This window comes from Oenanthe melanoleuca, chromosome 17 (assembly GCF_029582105.1).
Source record: "Oenanthe melanoleuca isolate GR-GAL-2019-014 chromosome 17, OMel1.0, whole genome shotgun sequence".
Taxonomy (NCBI): Eukaryota; Metazoa; Chordata; class Aves; order Passeriformes; family Muscicapidae; genus Oenanthe; species Oenanthe melanoleuca.
This window is the reverse complement of record NC_079350.1, coordinates 7,474,790-7,489,515: the sequence shown is the minus strand read 5'-3', so window position 1 is coordinate 7,489,515 and position 14,726 is coordinate 7,474,790.

The following is a 14,726-nucleotide window of genomic DNA, read 5'->3' as shown; positions in this document are numbered from 1 at the left end:
TGTTCTGCAGCGAGTAGGAAACCAGTCAGATCCTCTGCATCCCTGTGGGATGTCCATGCCATCCTCCCACTTCCACATACTCAGGATTTTTCTCCCAAGTGATACTCCAGAACGTTTGTTAATAATGCAATTCACAGCTCACAGGGGAAGGAACACAGAGAATCTTTTTTTTTTTTTAGAGCTGTTTCATCCTGGATCCCTTGGCTTAAATGATACTCTTCCCTTTCAGCAAGCTTAATACGGATTGGAAACTCTCCCAGACATAAAATGTGTAAATTTAAACTCTCCTGGAATGATAAGGAAGGAGAATATTTATACTCACTCTTGTCCCAGTGTTGCAAAAGCCCAGGTCAAGAAGATTATCCCCTGCTTCTGAAGGAATGAAGAAATGTGGGCAGTAGCCCTTGACAGACAAAACCTTCATGATCTGAGCTCAGAGCTAAGGCCCCAGGTGGATAAATGAGTCCCCTGCTAAAGGATAAAGAGTCCCTGGATTTAATCTGTACTGGAAGGGTTTTGTGGGCAGTTAGCAGATCAAAGGCTCTCACTGAGGACTCCAGAAATCTTTCTTTTTGGACTCGTGGTGACATTGTTTAAGGAACACATTGCTGTTGGGTGGGCAATCAGGTTTAACCCTGATTAATTAGGGACTCCACTAATCATTCTGGAAGCACAGAAAAGCTGGAGGGGAAGGGCCAGAGCAGAATGAAGCCACACTAACAGGAGTCCTGTGTTTGTCTCCAGCTCCCACTCCATGGCACTGGGGATTATGGTTTGGGACATCCTTCTACAAATTATTTTGTGTTTCTCTCTTCAAGTTCAGGCTCCAGTGGACTTTTGTGGCCTTCACCTAATCCCCCTGAGTGGAAAGCAGAGGCCACGACATCAGAGACTCCATGTTGCCAACTGCTCTGTTTTATTAATAGGTGGGAAAAATTTTGGAAGGGAGGAGGGAATTTGAATGATTTTAGAGAAATATTTCAGCAAAAGAAAAAAGAGCTTGAGAAGCCAAACCAGTCCATTAATCCCTTGCCAAAGAGAGTTTAATACCCATTAGGAGGCAGACTCAGGGTGTGTTCCCCTCCATGGACACACAGATTTGGCTCTGAGTTAGAGGCACTAAGTTAGTATTTCAGGGACTGGCACAGAACTGTGGAGTCCATTCCCCTTTGGGGTGTAATTTCTTAATATATTAAAAACAAAAGACACATAATGTTAAAGATGACTTTAAAAATGTTACTAATAACTCCCTGGGGTCAAGAGATCTTGAAGCACTCAGTTATTTCTGACTTTGAGCCAGAACTAGCAGAGTTTTTCACTTTAATATCTCTGGTGTCCAGGGCTGCAGTGTGCTGCCTCTATTTTAACAAGAGATTTTGACAATTTTGCCCTCTGAGTCTTACAGAAATCTACTGTCCCCGGGGAGTATGGCCTTGCAGGCAGTTTATACTTAATTTGTTTTTCTCTTTAAACAGAAACACTTTCTCAGAGACATTTGCTAGGCAACCACAGCATAACTGTTCTTTTCTACAGAACATTTCATCTAGGCCTGCTAGAAAAGCTTTAAAATCCTGTGAAGAGCCACATTATGCTGCTGTTCCGCAGTTTACATGGTGGAGGTATGTGAAAAATCAAAATTAAATGTTACATATCAATTTGCAAAGGGAACCGAAGGAAGTTCCAAACATCATGTTCCTGGGATATTTTCCCTAGTTTTGAGATCATGGAATTGGTCTTGTGCTTTTTTTTTTTGAGAGCTCCATGAATTATATTTTTTTAAGGTTTCTACCAAAATTGGGGATGCAATCTGCGTGTTTCTTTTCCACTGCCCTCCAACTTCTGATATCAGCTCTGAATTCTCACCTTATTTGGATTCCAAATCCATATCCCATGGAGATGATCCATTTTCATTTCACAAGAATTTTGCCTGCAATTTTAGCATCCATCTCACTAAGCATCATCTCTACTTGTCCAACACTGCTGAGCTCAAGCCTGGGTGAAACAGCACAATTTTAAACCAGATCTGTCATTTTGATGCAGATGGTCCATGTAATGATCACAAATTATATTCTTTATAATTAAAGATTAGTCATATCCACAAAAAAAAAAAAAAAAATCCCAACAGATTATGGGTTGGAGAGAAAAATTGTAATAAAAAACATAGGGATTTTACACTTCTTGGTTAATTTATATGTCAAGGAAAGATTATTTTTAGACAACTCCATGGACTTTTTCCTTTTAAAACCTGGTTCTGGACATCCTGTATCCTGAAAACATGGATGCATGCCCTTAGAGGGTGCTAAAGATGTGGAAATGATAAAAGTTACATCAGACTCCAGGATCAAAGACTTGGTTTCTGATGTTGTTCAGTTGTGAAGGTTCCCATTGGGAATCCTTGGTCAGCAAGACCAGGGAGGGTTTTTGTTTTCTCCAGCTGCTGCCTCCAATAGGGACTGAGCAGAGCAGATTCAGATCATCAGTCCCCCTGCTCCATGTCTGCATTTCCCAGCGTGCCCCTGCTGAAGGTCAGGGTTGCACCATCCAACAAGGTTCTGTGAATCCCAGCAGCTGCTCTTCCAATGTGAAGGTTATTAATGGCCATAATCCATCAGGCAGGAGACTTGAGGAAATGAGACTGCAGAAATGCACCTTTATGACTTGTGGAAGCTCAGTTGGCTGTTGACAGGGCTGAGGAGTCTTAATAAGAGGGGTAGGAAGAAAAAAAAAAAAGCCCTTTATGAGGAATTAATTTCCTGTCTCCATTATGAAGTGCTGGGATGTTCATTTAGCATGCAGGAGGTGGGTGTTAAGATTAGAGCTGGGAAGGAAATGGATATCAGAATGTGCTAAATCTTCCTCAGTGCCACAGCAAGAAGCTCTGAGAACATGCTGATGATCCTTCTTCATTTGAGCCAACCCTAACAATATCTTCCTGGAAGCAGGAGGCCACTGCTTCCCATTAAATCTGTTCTTCCTATGTTTCAAGCCCTCAAAAGAGATGTAAAATATGTCAAGACCCAGAAGAAGAGACATGCAAATGTTACTGATGAGAAAACTTTCAAGAAGCCTTTACAAATCCGTCCTTGGCACTTTGGGATTCACTCTTTGAGATGAAACCTCTATTTATAACTTCTCTCTTTATTATGTTGATGCATTTAGTCTGAAGTAAGAAAATGGAGGGGCTGAATGTGTGTTAGAGGACTTCACATCTACAGCCCTCGGAGATTTAAACAGAGCTCTGCTGATCTGGTCAGCAGACCCAAACTCATCTGATCTAGCAACCTTGGTCCCTTTGAGAAATCTTACTCTAAATCTGATTTCAAATATAAAAAGTGCCCTTGTTTTCCTCAGGCAAAAAAAAAAAAAAAAAATCAAGTTCGGGTCATCTCATGGAAAGCCATAGGATGTTTAGCAATTTAATTTCTTTCTGAGTGATGGAAGAAAGACCTACCCAGGAGATATGTGAAACCAGAAAAAGACAACAGAGTTGTCTTGAAGTTGATCTTTATGAAGGTTTCAGCACCCAGCTTTTCCCAGCACTTCAGTTACTTTCTCTTTTCTAAACACAACAGCACTCAGGGCTCACCCCGTGTGAAGGCAAATATCACCTTCAGTGGATGTGGAAAGAGCATTTTCAGGGACTTGAGAGCCCTCTCAGTTCTCAGTGCACAGGATGCTTTTCTCTTTGTGAAACAGTCCCCTCCTCCATAGTCTGTCATAATTTCTGCTTGGACTTTTTCACAAAGAATTGGATATCCAACAACTCTGGTATCATTACACTCCTCCTTGGTCTGTCTTGTCTGTTGATATTCACCCACTGGGAGATTTTAGGATGATATTTAGAGTGATATTTAGGGTGAAAGCTCTTTAGAGAAGACCATGTTTATTCCAGAGTTCCCTTCTCCAGATCCTGGCACAGTCCCAGGTCTGAGCCACCACCCTGCTAGAGATGAACACCAAGGACATCCCCTTCTGCAGCTGCTGTGACATCTTGTCACATCAAAGCCCTGTCCTTCTCATCTCATGCAGCACACCTGCTCTGCCTTGTTCTCCTCTTGCACTGACACACTTTGTTTGGTGTGGTAATGGAACTTAAGGTCACACTTTGCCTTCAGCCATCAGCATGTGCAAACGCTGTATGACTAATGAGGCAGTCCCTGATGACTCCCTGTGCTGTTTGCCTACAAGATGCTTTGTTGTGTTTGCAGTCCCTCCTGACTGCTGGTGAAGAGCTGTCTTTTCCCTGGGCTTCTGACTTGAGCTGGAAATCCAATGGCAGTGCAGGTTTCTGCCCTTAAGGGACTTCCTTCCCTCCTCTTCCAGAAATGTGCTGAAAGGGAGATCTGCTTTTGGTTTGTCTGTCTTGCTTTCAATTTGTTTTCAGTCCCTTATCCTTAGGGGACTCTTTTGCTGGATTGGGGAAGTTTTATTCTCTCAAGGATGTCAGAGGATGGCTTGGCCAATGCTCATGCTTGGGAGGAGTGGGACAGATGCAGAGAAAATGGGGCAGCAGCAGGACTGGTGCATGGCCACAGTGCTAGGAGATGAAATAAGGTTCTCCTCCCTTCTCCCTGTTTCATGGGCAGAAATTACTCAGCTCAACACCACAGAAATCTCTTGGACAAGAGAGGTTTAAAAATGATGGATTGTAGGATACAACGCATCAGTGACTCAGCTTGTCAGCGTTCATCACTGGAACTCTGACCCTTCCTCTTCTCCTCTGGGGTTTTCTAGCCCTGGATCACTGATAGAGATTAAAGGGGCAAATGGACAATACTTTTTGACTCTGGACACTTTTGGAGAGTGCACTCCCAGTGTGTACTTGAGCAAAGACACTTAGAAAGGACCTGGTTTTCTGAAGCACTGAGTGTCTCTTGTCTGAAAAGCCAGGTTAATGATGCTTGTATTGGACATCCTTGAAATATGAAGTCTTAAAGGGAAAAAAAAAAAAGGTGGCGAGGTCCTGGCTCAGTGCCCAAAGCAGCTGTGGCTTCCCATCCCTGGAAGTGTCCAAGACATGGTTGGATAGGGCAGCCTGGGAGAGTGGAAGGTGTCCCTGACCAGGGCAGAGGGTGGGATGAGATGAGATTTAAGATCCCTTCCAACACAAATCAGTTTATTATTCTATGATAACTAACTCCTGACTCCATTTGGAAAAACACTCCAAGGAGCTGCAAGGAACTTTTCAGGATTCTTAGAGAAGTTCCTGCTGGGTCAGACTGATATGTCTGGTACACATTGACCCAAATAGGCAATCAAAAAATTCCCTTTCTCCTTTCAAATATAGTTTCCACCCTACATTTCCACAATTTGTTCCCTCCCTGACATCTAAATCCACACTCCTGCTTTGCTCTGAACTAGGGAAAAAAAAGCACGGATATGATTTTGTTTTGATGGGACGCCTGACCCTCTCTCCTCATCTCTTTTTTTTTTTAGCCTTTGAAGGGGATCCATCAAGATAATTTCCTGTTATTAGGTCTGAATTGTTTTGAATTTGGAATGGCTTCTCACTTAGAAAGAATTGATGCCTATAACTTGTAATGTGCTCGCAGTGGCGTGCAGTGCCTGACAGCCCAAACTCCATTGCAGGGAGCTAATCCCAGTGGCTGAACTCCATTAAAGCCTAGATGGTATCTCTTAATACAGCCCTGCAGTTTGGGTCATTGTGCTGATGTAAGAAGCACAGCTGCCTGGAGACAGATTATGATGTGAGGGGACATCTTTATTCTATTTTAAACTGAAAAAAAATGGATGGGAGACACACTAGTCATGATTGATTAAAGATATGAAAAGGAGTTTATGAGGTTTTTTTGAGCGCTCTGTGTTTCTCATTCTGTTTGTCATTTCTATGTGTTTGGTAAATAAATAAATACATAAAACCAAACCTTGAGGATAATAGCAGAGAGAGGGACTCCTCATGTTCAGTGGGTTTTGTTATAATGGGCTGAGGACTGTGAGTCTCAGGAACCAATTCTCAGCTCTGGCACTGATCTATTATATAGTCCTGGAACACCTTTTCCCATTAAATCTTCTCCCACTATTATTTCATGCAATCTGTTTAAAATTATAAATACACCATGGCAGTTCCTTTGCTTTTCTGGATGTGTGTGCAGACCCAATCACAGTGGCAATCCAGTCCCTGCTGACTTCTCTGGGCATCATCCAAGCAATGTCTTATTCCTCATCTACTGAGTTTCAGAGCCAGGTACCATGTTACCAAATAAATATTGATCCCTCATTTCCCAGCAACTGAAGCCTTCAACCTCCTTATTTTCCTTCTCACTGCATTATCAGAAATATCCAGGGTTGGAGACCCTCTGCACATGGAATAATACATTTGTTCTTCATCTCTCTATGTGGAGTGGTTTCTGTCTGTTGTGCTCACCTGACTCCCTTATCTAAGAGAGTCATAAACTGCCCTGGCTCTGCCTCTGGATCCATCTCACCACTCTCATGTCTGAGGTTGTACTTTGACAACTCCATGTACTCCTTGGCAAGCAAAGGAAACAGTCTTATTAAAAAAAAAAAAAAAAAAAAAAAAAAAAATCACATTAGGCATAGCATGTGTTTCATGCTTCTTTAGCATCTTATCCAGCTCCAGAGCATTGTAATTCCCCTGCCTGCTTTTGAATTTCATGTCACACTTTTAAATGTGGTTTGGTACATTCTCTACATGCTCTGTCAGTAGAGTTCTGCCAATAACCTCAGCTCATGAGCACTGGGAAAGCAGCTCCTGGCTCTGCTTCCCCTGCTGAAGTGTGGGGATGTCACAAATGGAAAATTTGTCACATGGGACTAAACTCTTCCTCCTGCTGGAGCCACACAGGCATCTCTTTCAGCAAGGTAGGGTTTTATTAACTGGGTCACTCATCTGGAATTCTGTCCTGAACAAGAAGCATCCACAGGACATAAATACAAAGGGATGCCTGAGCATGTTTGAATTAACTTTTAAAGCAAACAAGTCAAAACTTCTTGTAACAGTCTTAAACATCCTCACCATGAATTATATAGACTTGTCTTAAACTTGCACAAGGTTTGACAAATCCACTTTGAGTGTTCATTACAAGAAATGTTCAGAAGTGTCTTCCATGGAGACACAAAACTCATGGCGGTCCCTAAATTAAACCAAATAAACAACTGCATCTTTGCTGGGAAACAAGAGGATGCAGGACTGTAGAAAGGAATTTTTGAAAACCCTGAATTACTGGTGGGGTTGGAGCAGTCCACTGAGTGACAATGTCAAGACACTGAGACAACCAAGATCTTTGGGAAAAGATGAGAAGGAAAGGGCTAAAATTTGCTTATTCTAAGTGAAAATTGAGGGTGACACAGATCTTGTGTAAGAGTAATAATTTACTTCAGCTCCTCTTGATTCAAGGGTAGTATTTCTGCTTGTTGTCTCATTTATCCTGTTTTTCCTTACTCCCCTTGAAATTTGTTCATCATTTATAGATGTGTCCAGTGTGCCAACATGTTGCCTTTGAATTGGTTGTATGGGTTTAAAGGAGCTCAACTCCTCCCTGGTATTTAAGTTTATGTTTGATTTGAGGACAATGTAAAAGTGAGATTTCAGACCAGATTTGTGATGTGCATTGATTCATTAAGCCAAAAAACAGCAATCAGAAATGTCAGTTTTGCCAAGAAAGGCAGCAGACACTCTTCCAAAGAGGGACTGAATGGATTTTTAAACTGTGAAGTTTTAGTTTAGCCACAACCATTCTTCAGGGCAACATCACAGCTGCAGATGCAGTTTAGATACTTCGAGGTGTTTGCAAAGATTAATTAGCTGCCTAAATGGAACTGAGCTCTGATGAAAATCTGGCCCTTGTGGGCACTGAGCCTCGGGCTTGGTGTGCTTTTGAAAAATCTCACCCCAGAGGACTCAGTGGATGCACTTTCCTGACCTGAGCTCATGCACAGAGAAGAACCTCAGAGTTATTTCAGTGCTTCCAGGAGTTCAGGCTCATTCTTTAAAGTGAACAACTTAACACTTCCCAAGTTTGCTGGGAAGTGATGAAAATCCCCGGAGGGTTCCTTTTTTGGAGAGGGTTCACACGAGGTAACACCTCTGGGTAGGCAGCAGACTGCGTGGGTGGAGATGTGTATTTTAATAACTACAGAGCAGGAATCTGAGCTAGGACACCTCCCTCTCACTGCCACCCTCCCTCCTCTACCCACCCTATCCCTCCACGGCCACCTAGACCTCTCCTCTCCTCTCCTCTCTCAGGCACTGGTGGGATCCAGGTCCCCTCCCTGCCCATCTCCCACCTTGCTGGAACCTCTTTTCCTCTGCTGCTGACTGAGTGTGTTTTGCAAACTTGCAATTTCACGCTGCATTTGTTGCCACGGCAACATAAGAGGGAGTTCAAAGTAGGGAAAAAGAGTCAAAAAGACTCCCCAAAAACTCTTGGTTAGCCCCTTACTTTGTGCCTTGCCCATACAACTTTGGCCATGCTACATCAGCAGCGGGGCCTGCCAGGAACCTTTTTATACCTGGGGACTTCAGAGACTGGAAATCCAAATTTCTTGTCCTCCCTTAGAGCCTCCTTCTCTCTTCCTGGGCAGCCAAGAGTCTGGAGGCTCCAGCAGCATCCCTGGACATCCCTGCTCTCAGGAGCAGCTTCTCCTGCTGTCCTTGCAGGGAATGGTCAAACATTTGGGAAGCTGGCACAAGTCTCCAAGAGCACGACGGCAGTGCTCAGTGGCAGCACAGCTTTACCTTTATCTTTCACCCCAGCAGCAGATCTGTCAGCACTATGATGGAGCACTGGCTTCAGCTGGCTCCCATCCCTGCACCCCTCCTCCTCCCTGTGACTACAGCCCTTAAATGAAAACTTTATGGCAAAGTGCTGCTGACACTTCTTCACGGAGAAGATACATGGGGTGGCTGGTGGCTAATGAGTGTCAGTACTCCAAAGGATAATCTCTGCTTCTCTCTGATACAATTTAACATCGTATTTCCCTAATTTGAGGCTGATTTAGTCGCTGGGGTATTTGGATGCCTCTTCTATGGTGCCGATAGTTAATTAAACAGATGTTGCAGAGGGAATCATTAATTTTAGTGCTGCAGATGGGAGCAGAATGACTTTGTGAAGTTAATGTTTCAGCAAAACAATAGGCTTCTGTCATCAGTTGCTATAAACCGAGTAAATTAAGAGAACAAGTAGAGTAAAGGAGATAGCTTTGAAAGAATATCAATTATTCATTTTAGAATTGTACTTTCCCCCCATAAATCATCACAGGAAGAGAGGAGGGGGAAAATCTGCAAAAGCTGGGAAGTGGAAAAGAGAGGAATCCCCAAGTCAGCAACCTGAGAGTTTAACCCTGTCCCCATTGGAACCCTGCAGGGCTGAGGCTGCAGCACCAGGGACAGCGCCTGGGTCTGTCCCATGTTTCTGAAGAGCAGCTGAAGTCATGGCAGTAATGACAGATGTCCATTGCCATGTTTAAAAAGCAGGTGGGCACAAATATCTTCCTTTTTGAAAGCTGTGAAACTTTTTGCACTCCAGGCTGGGTGTCCCATACCTGTGGATGTTTCCTGGAACTTCAGAGCCAGTGTAAAAAGCTCCTAAAAAACTTGTAGTGCTGCATCTGTGCATCAGGTGAGGCTGTTCTGGCCCAGAAGTGGAAAAAAGTCTAAAAACTCAACGTCTTTACAAGTTTCTTGCTGGCATTAAATGTCAGTAATTTCTGCTGAACAAAAGTTCCTGGGTTTGAACTAAAAGCAACCTCTGCACCATAAAAAGGCAGTGGCAGAAAAGAATCAGGGAAACAAATGAAGTTCATCCATCGTGCTGGAATGAAAGCACTACTGACTGCTCAAGTGCCTCATAATATGAAAATTATGTTTCTTTTTTCAGACAGATGGGTCATTTGACCACTCAAACTTCTCCATTAACACATCTCTGACCATTTATATCATCTTTCTCTTTCTCATATGTGCATGTTGGTTTTTTTTTTTTTTTCCTTATTACCAGTTACTCCTTTCTCCAAAAACAATAATCAGTGGTTATTCTCATTTATTTGATAAGGCCAAACAATTTCAGTGCCCAGAAAGTAATTATGATTTTGGCAGTTGCGATTAATAAATCTTTCGAGAAGCATGCTTGTCCATAAACAGCATCTTCCAGAGATTCATTGAGAAAATATGAAGAAATACAAAGACATGAAGTGAAAAAGAATTCAATTCTTCTTGGCAGTGAAGGCCTGAGGTCAATCTTACATGTGTAAGGTGAATTTCACCACTGGATCTATTTCTTTAATACCCACTTTTTACTCACCATTTTATTTTAATGGATACTGTTTGTGTTTTATTCTTTCTGGCTTTACAGTGCCATATACTAATGTAGCTCCAACTTCAAAATCAGATTAATTCTAGGAGATCATTTCTGTCCTCAAAATGCAGCATTGTACAGCCCTTGTGCTGTGTAACAACTGAACAAATTCTTTGCATCAAGCACTGGCTGTTTTCAGCTGGCCAAGAAGAGGTGTCCAGAATATTTTGGGAAACATCAAGTACCCCAGATAGCTGTAAGGATACATGCAGGTGTTAGGATGGTGTAGAGCCCCTCAGATGGTGCTACTGATTTTATTTTTAGCCAGCTGAATTGGTGCCCTTAAGCCTTACAGAGAAATCTCTGTGGTGTGGATGTCAATAGGCACTGAAGTCACTCAGAACTAAGGAGAATAAATTCAACCCTTCCCAAATTGTCCTGCTGAAGGACATGGAGGAGCTGTGATTTCTGCTGGCAAAGACTGAGTCTGAGGGTTCTGAGAATGCAGGATCCTGACACCCATCTGTTGTTGCAAAATATTCCAATGAATTGAAGGACTTTGGCTGCTTCCTTTAGGAAATATAATTCTCATTAAAGGCATGAAACTGAGCTACTTGGAGACCTCAGCTTCACTCTGCTGAACAATCTGAGCATAAGATCTCAGCAGTAGCAGCTCAGTCTGTGTGCTTGTCTCAACACGGTGCCATGGGGATTTGCTTCTCTGAGAGTCTTTGGGATTGTTGTGTTTGTTCACTGGAGGCCCTTTAATTCCAGATCCCTGGCATGAATCTACAAGCACAGAATTCTCCAGAGATCTGCATCCCAACCATGAAAGTGCCTTTGTTTCCCTCTGCCCCAGGACAGGGCACCAAGCCTCTACCATGCAATAGTTAATGGGTTACCCCAGTCCTGCTCAATTAAGGAACAGGGTGCTGTGAAGGGGACCAGATCCCACCAGAGCTGTGGGAAAGGATATTCACAGAGCTCTCTGTCAAGTGTCTTTATCTCCTTCTCCAGAGCAGATGATCCCATAGGATCACAGAATCCCAGGATGAATAGGTTGGAAAAGACCTTTGAGATCTCCAAGTCCAACTTATGACCCAATACCTCCACATCAACTAAACCCTGGCCCTGAGTGCCACGTCCAGGGTTTTTGTAAACACATTCAGGGATTGTGACTCCAGCACCACCCTGATGATTCCAGCACACAGTCACTCTCTCAGTGAAGAATTTCCTCCTAACATCTAACCCAAACTTCCCCTAGAGCAGCTTAAGGCTGTGTATTCTCATTCTCTCTGTGGTTGTCTGGGAGAAGAACCCGACTCCCACCTCACTACAGCCTCAGTTTTCAGGGAGCTGTAGAGAGTGATAAGGGATTCTAAAGTTTCCCCAGGCACAAGGGCACCCCCAGGGCAGGGTGCTCAGCAGCATTTCCCCCTGCTCTTGTCCCTGTGGATGGTGTCACAGTGCCACTTCGTGGCAAGCTTCCCTGGAGCCACCAAGAGCACCTGGTGCACAGGACTCCCCAGGGAGCACCCTGGCCTCTCCCCACCAGGAACCTCAGCATCCTGCCACAATTCCTTTTCTCTGCATGGCATCACCTGCCAGTGGTGTCTGCCCCTGTGAGAGGTAATTGATTCCCTTCCCCTTTCCAGCCCTAATTAAAAACTCGCCATATTAAACCTGAATGCATTGGAAATAATTAGCTCCCTCTTTTGTCTCCTCGTTCGAGCCAGCAACGTGAGGCAGCCAGGTGTCACGTTCAACAAATCTCCATCAAGTGATTTCTCTGGGAGGAAATGAAGTTTGAAGAACTCCTCTGCTGCTCCTGACGCTTTGGCTCTGACCTTCTCGTGCTCCCAGCTTATCTCCATGGAGATGCTCATTTTGCAGATTGGCTCCATCTTCTGCCAGCAGCCGCTCCTGGAGGTAGGAGCAGGGTCTGGGCAGGGGAGTGAGGCAGTTCCAAGGATTCTATCCCATCCTTTTCAACACTCCAGCACTTTAACATGGACTGGGGTATTGATCATCCTGCAGGAAAGATGTGTTCTGGCCACTCCAAACCCCAAAAGGGAGAATTTTAGCTTGGGTTAGAAGCTCCCACTCTACCATGGCAGTAGTAGAGTGATCTCACAGACTGAAGGACAGTTCTGCACTTTGTTTTGGTAAAACCTGACCATGTCCAGGCTCTTGCCAGAGCTGGGCAAAAGAAGGGGGTATCTGTTCCATCCTACACCCAGGAGGATAACTTGTGTCTGCAGGAGATATGCACAGCATCCCTGCTGGGGGTTTGGGATTTGGGATTTGGGACACAGTCTCTACTGCTGGAGCTGGTCCTGATGGAGGTAAAAAACAATGCTTGGGAAAGAAGGAAAAGTGAAAAAAAAATATAGGAACAGGTTTCATCTTCAGAAGTCTCTGGAAAATGGGAAGTCCAATACAAAAATCCTGCCCCAAATATCAAGTAGCCTTTATCTGACCTGATACCCACAAACTTCTCCTGTGAGGGCTGGGGCTGATCCACACCCTCCAAACAGAAAGGAAGCATTAGCAGGACTAAGTTCAGTGCTCTCAGGAAAAGCAAATGTTGGGAAATTTCAACAAACCATTTTTCATTGGAAAATGCTGAGTCTTTGAAACAGGCTTTCTGCGAGAATAAAAGGGCAATTTTTCCTCATTTTAGCAACTCTAAATATTGCGGCAGCTTTAAGTGAGAAGAGAAACCAAGAAAAACCCTGCTTGAAAGTTGGTTTTTTATCCCCCTGTTTCAGGTTGTAACTTTATTATGATGAAAACCAAAAGAAAATCAAAACAAATGCTGTTAAAGAGAAAAGAAACTTTTAAGATTGCTGTAAAAATGAAATCCATTGATCTGACTAGAGGTATTTTTCCCCAGTGTTTGTTCCTACCATTTTTATTTTAACTTGAGGTACTAGAGGAAGGAAAGGGATGGAGAGATCCCAGGAGAAGGGGAGAAGGCTCAGGCTGTGGGCCAGGCTTTGTGTCTGCAGCAGCAGGTGTGGTGAATGCCAAATTACAGCTTCTCAGGGCTTTGGGTATACAGGCACCATTTAGGGGCCAAACCCCTTCCCTGTGTGCCTGGGACCAGCTGCAGGGAGGGAATGGGGTCAGGGGCCTGGGGCATGTTCCCCAGGCTCAGCTGTGGGGTGTCCTGAAATGTGGGAGCAGGGAGAGGGTGGTGCCTGAGACTTTGTCCAAGTTTCCCCTGAATTTCAATGCCAGCTCAAGTGCCAGAGCACTTGCCAGCCAGATGGCACCTTCTGAAGCTCTGCCACCTTCACCCAGGTTCCAAGGGGTGCAGCCAAGCTGTTTGCAGGCAAGTGTCTCTTCCTTCTGTCCTCAGGGATTTCACAGCAGTTTTGCTCTGGTGTGAGCTCAGAGCTCCAGGGCTCTTGCATCTCCTTTCTGTTGGTAAGGGCAAGTCTGAGCATCGACATGAGGTCCCTGCTATCTGCAGAAACCTTTCTCTTTTTCCTCAGCACCACTTCTGCTCCCTTCTGCCTTGCTTCTGCTGTCACATCAGCCATCCTTCAGGGAGTTACAGCACTGTCTCATCTCTCCATCAGTCCTGTGCTCTCGTTGGTGGAAGCAACAAGGACTTTCCTTGTTTATTTGTTCTGCAGTTTATTTGGAGATGGATTTGTTGTTGTTGGTTTTTTACAAAGACTTATTGAAGAAAGCAAGTTGAAGTTGGAAATATGCACAGCAAGGGGGAAATTTCATTTCCCATGAACTCAGCCTTTGGTAGAGTTAAAGCAATGAGTAGCAAGTTGAAAAAGCAGAATATGTTTGAATCTTTAGGATACAGCTTCTCTGAGAAGAGGCTGGAGGGTGAAGTGGGACACAACCTCAGCCCTTTTCTTGTCACTCACATCTGTCAGTCCATCTCCAAGACTGGTTCTCACTCCCCAGTGTGATCAGTGCCTAGAGGGATCAGTGAGAAGGGCTCTCATTCAGTACCAGCCAAATTCAAATGTGCTGCTGTTGTGCCAGCAACTGAAAGCTCTGCCTGTTGTAAATCAGCTCTAGTTCTTATAATTCATATTTTTTCTGGCAATTTCTGATCCCACATAAAGCTGAAAATATGGCTGCAATCTTCAATCCCCTCTGGAGAAGAAGTTGTCTACTTTTTAATTAGCTTTTCATGTCAGGGCAACATGGGCTGGCAATAAAAACCATAGGAGAGCTCCTCCTTAGTGAAAATGTGTTGGTGATGGAGTGAGTTGAAAGAGGAGAGGGATGGGGAGTGAGGGGAAGGAGTGAATAAGACGCAGAAAGATCCTATGTGAGGAGGCAGAAAAATGCAGAGTTCCATCTCTGACACTGAAGAAATGCTGGCTGGAGACCCAGCAGAGGGGACAAGCCAGTTCTTGTTAAAGGTCTCTTTGTGGGGTGATAATTTGGAAGATCAGAGCCTGGCAGTGGAGCCTG